The 11,322-nt window shown below is 28.5% G+C and overlaps 1 pseudogene; it reads right to left on the minus strand.

Moving 5' to 3' along the window:
* Positions 1-280: 280 nt before the first annotated feature.
* LOC141499140 (ubiquilin-4 pseudogene) overlaps positions 281-11,322 on the minus strand; it is a 25,275-nt pseudogene continuing 14,233 nt past the window's right edge.

Consider the following 11,322-nt stretch of genomic DNA (forward strand, 5'->3'; position numbering starts at 1 on the left):
AGAAGAAAAGTTACAGTAAAAGGTAGCAATAATAAATGATGTAATATTTTTTGGAAATTCATTACATTTGGAAAATGCAAAAATAATAAATTATTTTATTTTCAAATTAAAGAAAATAATGATAAGGAGGGAGAATGATATATGAATAAAAGAGAGTTGTTACAGCTGACAATATGAGTGATGATGGGGAGATTTATTGACTTGGGTTTGTTCTGGGGGGGTTCCCTCGAGAAGGAAGAGTTTAGATTATTCAAAATTAAGCGAGCAGTAGATATCTCCTTTACTTATTGCTGTTAAATTTCTGGGAGACCACGAAATTAGCAATGATATTCCTGCATATTAATGAAGTGAATATGTTCATAAAGCAGACAAAGATTTTCAGGATAGATTAAAATAAAAACTGAAACAACTCAAGCTGGAATGCATTTAAAAACCAAAGATAAAAATATACAGCTCTAGACAGTCAAAAGCAGAATTTGTTATAGAGTTATTCCTCAACTAAAGTTTAAAAAAAATTGTTGACATCTTCTTTTGAACAAGAAAGCAATGAAACTTGGATATTTTTGAGAAAGATTAAATTATAAAATATATTGCCATGAAAAGTATCATGGATGACAATGTAACACCCACAAATTTGTGGATGTATTTTTGAAATATCTCATTTACACTTAAACAAATGTGAAAGAAAGAGAAGAAAAAATTTACTATCTGAACAAAAGATCAGTAATGATTAGACTTTGAGTGATTTTTTAATGAGAATGTTAAATAACACCTATTTTCACTATCTTCACTATCTGAAAGCACCTTTAAAATTTTGATTATTTCTTAGAGCATAGATAACCCATGAATAAATATAAAAACAACAATGCTGTCAAATGAATCCTTTGTTATAATACATTTGAAAATGCAATTAAAGCAAGAAATATGGATGAAAGAAATAGAAAAAGAGCATAAATAGTGTTATGTTAAATGATACAAAGGTCACTGAACAAAATCAAAGATGTGCTAGGTAGTAAAAATGTTACCAGGTTCCCTAACAAGATATGAACCAATCCAGGATAGATAAAATGCAGACCCAAAATGCTATGACAGTTTTGGATCTATGAGAGGTTGCTGTACTTTTACCTTCAATGATGAAGACTTGCACTCAAAACATTTTGCAAACAATAAATAGGTATACAAAATAGACATAATACATTTTAGCAAATTTAATCATTAAATGTGCCAAGCTGGAAACATAGCTTGATCATAATTATCATCATTATCATCATAAAAATAATGATATTAATGCTTAACATTTATAAAATGCTTTAAACTTAAAAAGTGATAGAAAAATGTCTCCATTTATTTATAATATATAATATATAATTTATATTTAGGATTGCATGTATTTGTATATGAGTATATACTTATAAATGCACATACGTGTATGTGTGTATGTGTGTGTGTGTGTGTGTGTGTGTGTGTGTGTGTGTGTAGATAAGTTTGTGGATATAATTAGATCTCTAAAATTATCTTGTGATTGTAGGTGCTAAGATGTAATTAAAAATTTAAACATTAACTAATTTTATTTTTTTGATTATTTTTTGTGAGGTGCCTCTTTGTGGCCTCGATTAGAGGTTTCTTAGCAAAAATAATGAATTTGCTCTGTTTCCTTTTGCATCTCATTTTAGCTATGAAAGACCTGAGGCAAATAGGTTGCCCTATATCACACATGGCTGATAAGTCTCTGAAACTATATAAGAACTCAGGTCATTTTAACTCCAGACTTGGTGCTCTATTCACTGTGCCACCAAGTTGCACATAAGCAAATTATCAACTCATAAAGTAAAATTGACTAAGTTGCTATCAAATGTTCATGAAACAAGAAAACAGAAACTCTAAGACACAATATTAAAAAACAATAAAAACAAGAATATCAAAAACTTTAATCTCTTATGTGAACCTATTTCCTTAAAAAGCCTAATAAAGCTTATTTAAAGATTTCTCTCCCCAAAAAAGACAAATTCAAAATTCAAGATAAAAAGAGGAGATATTCAGAATAAATTGAGAAATAAAGAAAATGTTGAGATATTGCTATCCAATTGTTTGAAAACAAATCAGAAAAATATGTCTATTAATATAAATATAATATTAACATGACAAAATAATAGTTGATCTAGTTATGATCTCATGAGTGAAAATTGAGAAGCAATAAATATCTCGCAAAGTTAGTCTATGTTTGCTGTGGTTAGATCTCCCCCATTTAGAAATGAAATCTAGTCAACACTTTAAACAGAGAAATATACTTTGTCACAGGAAAAAAATTTTGCATTGGGAACCCATACAAAATGAGAAAAAATGAGATCAAGAAAAGATCACTGATTAATATTATTAAACAAGATCCTAAAAATATGAACAAAGAAGCTGTCAATTAACTAAATTATTATTAATTATTTTAGATAAGAAAAGTTGAATATAAGTGATTCCATTAGCATAATTTAACATCTTTATAATCAAGGAGCAAAAAATCACATGACTAAATTAAAAGGCAGAAAATGTCTCTTAAAATCATTACCTTTTTATAATGTGTAACATCAAATAGATTGAGAAAAATTTTAAAATTAAGTCATTAATAATCAATCATTTAGCTATAGTAAGTGACTGCTAGTCCTGAAGTACAAATTAGAGAATATGTCTTTCTAGTTAGACAATGATATTGTTTATATTAGTCTTCTCATTTTTCTTAATCTCCAATTAATTGTGCATCTATTTTATATCTAATTTTCACATCAATAAAGGCTATTGATATTAATATTTTACATAAAGTTTTTCACTGTCCTTGGCTACCTCATAAAATCTGAATTACTTGAGCATTAATAAGATTGAGACATCAAAGGATATATATTTTAGCTACTTTTCCAAAATTACAAATCAAAATTCAGAATGACTAGACTATTTTACATCACTATTAATGCAGAATGCAAATTTTGTCCAATAGTCACTTCTACAAAACTGTCTTTGAATGTGTATATAGTTTTAAGAATTTGAATAATACTAGATCAGACTTCATGTGTGTCTTAATTGTTATTTCTCTTATTCTCTGGCAATGGAAAATAATTTTTCCATGGAAGCATGAAAATTGTAATTATTTTTTTTAAAACTTCATATGCTTTAATCATTATTAATAATTATTGAGCATGGAACTTAGTGTAACACATTTATATCAGCTTCCTATATGTTTTGTCATTAGATCTCTATCAGTTTGGTCTCTAACTTATCTTGACTAAATCTTTCTTTAATTATTTCATTTTATCAATTTTTAATGAATGTATTCAAGATTATATATTATTTCATAATTTATTCCATCTCTTATTTAAATAGGAATTGTGCCTAACTACAGAGATAAATTTGATCATATTTCTTCTGCATTATTTTACATTATGACTATTTTTATTTTTATTTCATGTATCCCTTTGGAGATTATTATGATATATGATGGACACAGTCACTATAAACCTATCTTTTGCCAATTAATGTCCAAATATTCCCAGCAGTTATTGTCAACAATCAGTCCTTTCCTTAGTGAATTATATTTTGGAGATTATCGAACACAGAGCTATTGCTTATGATTGCTTCTTTTTATTATAAAATTTTAAAATTTTGTTTAGGGGTAGCTGATGTTTTGCCAAAAAAATAGAAACATACGTACATTGGGAAGGAAGGAGAAAAGAAATGGGACAGAGAAAACGACAGACACGCAGAGTGAGAGATGGAGATAGAAACAAGGAGACAGTGACTGGGAAGGATTGGTACATGATTAGATAACTAGAGTATCTTTATTTGGTTATTACATGATAAGTACTGAGTTGGAGAAATAATTACTAGAAATTAAGATGTTACTTGACCTGAAGAATCAACTCTTCCCTATTTTAATGGGGGGGGGGGACACACAGAGAGATAAGGAGAAAATAGAGCAAAACATAAAGGGAACAAGACCAAGGATAATACTATGCTGCAGTCTGAAATTGGATTGAACTGGAAGTATTATGGAGGCATGAATACTGGCAAGAAAATAGTCAATGTTAGTGTGCTAGAGCCAGGATATTTTCAAGGGATAGAGTCCAATATTCTAGTGAGGAGAAAGAAAATATGATCACCTCAAGTAGGGTCAATGTGTTGTGTAGATGGTCAGCAATTCTAACTGGTACCAAATTACCTTGGTGATTACTATTTTATAATCAAGTTGGAAATCTGAAAATGTTTTGATAACTTTCCAACACTAGTTCTCATTATTCCTCTCTATGGTCTAGATATTTTCTCCTTCAAATTTAATTTTATTATTTTTCTATCTAGGTCTATATAATATAGCCTTGGTAAATAAATTATATAACCATTATTCTTTAAAATAATTATTGTAATCTTGTTGCTTTTGTTATACTGGAATTTTCCAAGATTAAACAGTATATATAATTTTCAATATTTATATCCATTTCTTTCTTTAAAGAGTTTGTACTGTATCTCAATTATTGTCACTGACTTTCCAGTGCTAATACTTTTATGTTGTCAACTCTGAATAGGGATCGTTTAACATGTTTTTGTTTCTTTTTTATTTCTTATTTTTTATTTTTTTCTACTCTGATAGTTTCTATTAATAGAAAAATGTCAAATAATAATGAGTAGAGGAGACAATTTTGTCTTACACTTATTTGTACTAAATAATATCCTAATGCTTCATTACTAAAAATAATAATAGCTATTAGTTGTCCACATTTAGGTAAGATTTTATTAATGAAGATTTTTAATATGTGTTTTAGAGTTTTGACATTAAGTTTAGGGAGTTTTTTTTTAATTGTGCTATAGATAGATAGATAGATAGATAGATAGATAGATAGATAGATAGATATTGGAAAACGTTTTTTAAAGTGCTTGATAAATATTGTAGTATTTTAATTAATTACACTAATAGATATCCAAATAGTGACCTATTCCAAAATTCTACAAATACAGTTGTTTTTGTTGTGAATTTTTTTAGTCAAGTTACTGGAATCTCTTGTGAAGTGTTTATTTAATTTTTTAAATCTGAGTCAATTCAAAAAACAGCTATATATTTGTCCCTTTGTCTATCCTTTTTGTGGGAAACAAATATTTGTTATCTAAAGACAGATGGTAGGATGTCCTTTGTCTACAGTTTTGAGGAAAAAACTTCCTAGGAAATCATTCTTTTAATATTTATTTGAGTTCATTTGATTACATTTGGTCAAGGGTTTGAAAAAGTCATTAGAGTTTCATCTATACTATTAAGCTATTTTGAAATAGGTTGCTATATGGATAATTTAGGGGTTTTGGTACATATTCATTAATTTTCTTTAGATTCCCTAATTTTCTGGCATATAGTATACATTACAGCAGTTTTAGTAATTAATTTTTTTCCTTCCTTTCTGAGGTAAATTACTGAATTTCTTTGTATTTTGAGTTTTCATTTTTGTTTTTAACATGCTTAAATTATTAATCCTGTAGATAGCATTAATCATTAAAAAAACCAATTACTTATTTAATCTGTTCTATAATCTATTAATTTATAATTTTCACTTCATTTCTCTAATTTTCAATATTTATTCCCCTGAAGTAGTTTTAGGAATACTAATTTACTTCCTTTCTATTTTTATTAAGTTGAATGTTTGTGTCTCTTTTTTCCACTTTGTACATACTTTTAAAAATTTCTATTTTCTTTGACACCTGCTTTATCTGAGACACCAAAATTTTTAGTCTATGACTATTTTCTGATAAATATTTTTCAAAGTACATTTGACACATGATCCAACATCAAGGATTGTATTAAGAAGGACCAGATTCAATGCTAGAGATCTTCTTATAGAAATCATTTTCCAAAATTCTCTTGTATGGAAATTCTTATGAGGATAGCAAGATTTCATTCATAACAAGATGAAAATTAAACAAAGGGCCCCCAACTCTCATATAATTCAAAAATATGTATATATAGCATATAGATCAGACTTTCTTTAACTCAATAGAAAATAGAATGGCCTCAACAACTGAATAGTTCCATATATAGCTCATCAAACTGTTTTCTCTGTTGAAATTGGAAGTGACTTCCCTTTGCAATTTGGTATTGCTAGTGAACTGACCATTTTCCTCTTGAATGTCTCAGTTTTCTACAACCCACATATCGAAGTAGATGTCAAACTTTGTCATTTCATCTTTGCAAGCTATTTCTTTCTAGATACTAATATAGCTACTATCCTACTTCAGTCTTCCATTTTCTCTTACTTACATTATTAAAATAGCATTCCAACAAGATTTCCTAACTAAATTATCTCTCCTGTTCAATATAGGTAAACTATGTTATAAAAATAATTTTCCTTAAGCATAGATTAGATCATGTAAATCCTTTATTCAGCCAACTTCATTGGTATTATTACTACTCAGATAAAATATAAAAATCTTGCATTTAATTTTGAAAGTTCTCCACAACTTGGCATCAACTTATCATTTTAGATATTTTTTTTGATTTTACTTTCTCTCCTGTACTGTGCAATCAAACCAAATTTGCTTACTCTTACGCACTCACTAATGACAATTAATTGAATGATTCCGATTCCTGGAATTCACTTATAGATTATAGCAAAAAAGAAATGGAACAATGCCAGCGGTATAAGAGTCGTGTATTTAATGTTTCTCGATTAATCATCTTTTGCATGAAGATTTTATATACACACAGAGATACACACATGTACACATCTCATTCTATAAAGAGATTTGTGTAAAAGATTTTCTGCATCCCCTCTAGCATTTATCATTTCCTTTCCTATTATTTTAGCAAATTTTATTGATACAATGAATTATATCATAGTTTTAATTTGCATTTGATAAGATAATGTATATGCTCATGCATGTATGCACATTTATATATGCATATATAAAGATATATAAATGTGTGTATAGCACAAAAAAGGAGAAATTGTGATTGTTTATTACTGTTCTTAACAAACTTCAGAGAATAAGGCAGATAGATGTTAAGACGTGATCTTTGAGCAAAAGTCAAAGGAAAGCAAGAAATTTAGAAGCTGAAAAGTCTCTTCTAAGTTATTCTTCACTGTATTCTCCATGCCAGGTACTCTAGTGCTGGCTATAAACCTGAATTCTAGTGATTCTCCTATTTCCATCCTCAACTCTACCATCTGCTTTTCTTTAGATAAACTTTCTCTTTGTTTCATATTATGTTTTTGCCTCCCTGTTTCAACTCAATAAAGAGGTAGTATTGGAGATGGTCATAAAAATTTGGTCATCAGATTCAATATGAGTCTCATTCAGAGAATGGGAATTCATTCAGTCAATATGATTTTCACTAAATTAAAATGACCCAGTTTATAATGGTAAATGTGATGTACTTCAGGATTTCCTTTGAGGAAAAAAAAATCTTGTTTTCTCCTCATAACCATGTCAAAAAGACCCTTGACAAATGTTTAGGTATTTTTTTAAGATTATATAAAGATGGTTAAATAGCCTATAAGGAAAAAAAAGTCTGTGTTATTTTTATTACTTTTATTTGGTAATAAAAGTTTCCATTTTTTCCTTCATGCACTTGATATGTTTCTTAATCATCTTGTTAGTGTTCAGTTCTCTTGAAATTGTTTCATGCTTAGCATTCAAATGTATTTTCTTCTATTATTATTATTATTATTATTATTATTATTATTATTATTATTGTCCAATTTTTTCACACAATTCATTTTTTTTTCCTTTGGAGACATTTCTACTTCTTATGGTACCTAAGAGACTGGGATATTTGAAAACAGATGTGACTGCACTGTTATGAGGAGACAAAAATGTTTGCAGCAATAATATTGATGGATTGTTTTTCCATTTTTTCATCTTTATTGAGTTTCTTCCACTTTCCTCTTTAATTGCTTTTTGTAATAATCTTAATTAATTTTACCTCTCAAAAGTAACCCATAAGTCTAAAATTCATGCAGAATTTCTTTCTATTTTATCAGAAGTGAAATTGTTTATTGTAATTCACAGGGTCTAGACTACTTTTTAGTGCTTTTTATACTATTGTAATCTTTAATTTCCTTAATTGCAATGATATAAATTAAATTTGTTCTCTTAGATGTTTTCTTTAGACTGATTTGGAGTTGACTACCACAATGGTATACAAACATTTCATATCTGAAAAGATATATCATATTCCCATGTGTGCATGTGTGTATGTGGGCTTATGGAATGCAATCTGCATTGGTGTGAGTTTCTATATTGTGAATTCTTTAGGATGACAAAATTGCAAAATTTAGTGTATTCATTTATTCACATTCTCCTTTAGAAAATAATCATTATCAATAAGTGTGAGCTTCCATTGAATCTATGTTTAGACTCTGTTAATCTTGCACGACAAGCATTACAATTTGGAACAATCAAGTGTTCCATTAAAAGATCAGTGATTGTCATGCATTTAAAAGAGTAGTAGAACTGAACTGAGAAGACATCAGATTTCTAAAATTATTTTTTTAACATTTACCTAAATTTATTTTGACATCAAAATACTCTCACTTTATCTCTCCCCATCTACATATATATATATATATATATGTATATATATATATATATATATGAGACAAGATTTATGATATGAATAATATTTATGGAATCATGGAAAATTTGTTATATCACACAAAATAGTTTAAAAAATTAACCTTCAATTTGTAATGACAGTTCATTAATTATCTCTCTGGAAATAGCATTTTATCATCATGAGTCCTCTGGAATTGACTTGGATTGTACTGGTCAGAGTAGCTAAATATTTATAATATTTCAATTAATGTTTACCATTTTTGCTTAATTCTATTCACTTCATCCTGCATCAATTCATATAGGTCTAAGGTCTATCTATGTTTTTTTTTTCCCTCTGGAACCATCATCACTTCTTCAAGAATAATATCATTGCATCACAATGATAAACCAGTTATTCTGTCATTCCCTAATTGATAGTTATTCCCTTGATTTTCAATTCTTTGCCATCACCAAAATAACACACACACACACACACACACACACACACACACACACACACACACTCTTTTACTTCCCACAGAATATTTAGACAAATATATCCATTCATATATATATATATGTATATATATATATATATACACATATGTTATTTGAAAAAGGAAACAGACCTAAATGCCTAAATGTTATCATATAAAGTTAATTACATATATGTATACATAACACACACATAAATATGTCGTACATATAGGACATATATATTACATTTCTTATATAATATGCATATAATATATAACATTTAGATCCTTCTTAATTCCCTTTTTGGGATACTGATCTAATAGCAATTCTGTTGGGCCATACAGTATGCCCAGTTTCTTAGTCCTTTGGGCATAGTTCCATATTTTTCTCCAAAATAGTTGTATCAGTTTACAACTTCTTTAAAATTTCATCAGTGTCCCTCTTTTTCCATATCTTCTGCTGCATTTAGCATTTTCCTTTTCTGTATTTTAGCAAATTTGATAGGTATAAGGTGGTTCCTTGGAATTAATTTGATTTTTTAGGTGTTTTCAGGGCAAATGTGGTTAAGTGGCTTCCCCAAGGACACACAACTAGGTAATTATTAAAATTCAGAGGCTATATTTGAACCCAGTTACCCCTGACTCTAGGGACAGTGCTCAATCTACTGTGTCACCTAGTTGCCCTTAATTTAATTTTGAGAAGACAAAAGTTTCAATCTTGGGTAAACTGCTCCCCTGTATAATCCTGGGTAATTTATTAACTTACTCTGAGTTCTGTTTTCCTGTTACTTGATTACTTTTAGCTCACCTACATTCCTGCTCTAAAATATTTTCTATGATTTTTATTGACTTTGCATTTGCTATGAATACAATATAAAAGCTAATCCATTTTCTACTTTATTTGCCCCTCCAGTAAAGGCTCTATCTATAATTCCACTTTCCTTCAACTTCCTTTTGTCTTTAAGGTCCAAGTAAGACTATGAAAATTTCCACAATTCATTTATTTGAGTAGTATATTGATTTATTAATCCTTGCATAATACCATAAATTTAAAAATCAATATCAAAATTAGTATTTAATTGTTTCTAAATTTCTACTATATATTCTCTCTCTCAGATAATTAATCTTTATAACACAAAAAGTAAAAAAAAAGAAAATAAAGAAAAAGAAGAGAAACAATCAGTAATAGATTGATCAAGAATGATCAATACATTAAAAACTTCCTTTTCATTTTTTTTTGTCAGAATCACTGGAAAAAGAAAACTGTGGGGCATTTTCTGATTTTCTTTGTTTCATGTGCTATAGTGAATAGTGTCTAATTGTAATGAGTATCTCTAGAGTTGTTTATGTTGGAATTTAGAAAGTATAATTGACTTTAGAATGGTACTACAAGGTCTCCCAGGAATGGTGTGATGTATCATAACTTATACTCCATTATCATATATTTTGAAGACTCAATATAATTTTCATACAACAATGTCATTCTTCAACATCTCTGTGGTTTGATTTCTTGTACATTTAAGAAAATAAATAGTCTTATCAAAATTGCCTGAAGTATCAATATCTATCAGTAGGTAATTAATTTTCATAATATATGTACAGCCTGTCACTTACATTCTTGTAATAATCTATCACTTAATTGCTATTTCCTTTTTTTCAATTTCTCAACACATAAAACCTACTGTTTTGCCATAGGTCTTGAAGGACCTGGCTCTTGTTACTGTCACTTTTTTCAGTTACTGACATTGGTGTTATTTCTCCTGCTTTTCTACAAATGTATAATTTCCATTCAGTGTATCTATAGTTATCGGTAATTCTATATGACCTCATCACTAGCCTGCTTTCTAGGAAAAATTCAAATTAATAAGTTCTTATCTTTATACAATTTAACTTATTTTGTAATCCTCTATCATGACTGCATCAGATAAATCCCTCAAAAATATCACCAGACAAAAATATCACCAATCTGATTTCTCTCTTGCACTGACTTCAACAATCCTTCAAACACATTCAGAAATTAAAATGCCAATCAGGAATCCAAAAATTTTCCTTTTAATAGGTATATATTAGAGAGTATATAAAATCACGTGATCACATGAACTTTAATGTAATGGATTTTTTCTTATAGTTTTATTTATAATAATCTCTATTTGACTTATTGACCAATTCTAAGCTTCTCTGTGATAGCATCAGTAAGTAGTTCACATATTCTCCTTATCCTGAGTTTCCCCTATGAAAATTGTGATATAGTTGATTTTATCCTCAGCCAGTGGTTTCCCTTGAGAACATCTGAATT

Source organism: Macrotis lagotis, chromosome X (genome assembly GCF_037893015.1).
Source record: "Macrotis lagotis isolate mMagLag1 chromosome X, bilby.v1.9.chrom.fasta, whole genome shotgun sequence".
Lineage (NCBI taxonomy): Eukaryota > Metazoa > Chordata > Mammalia > Peramelemorphia > Peramelidae > Macrotis > Macrotis lagotis.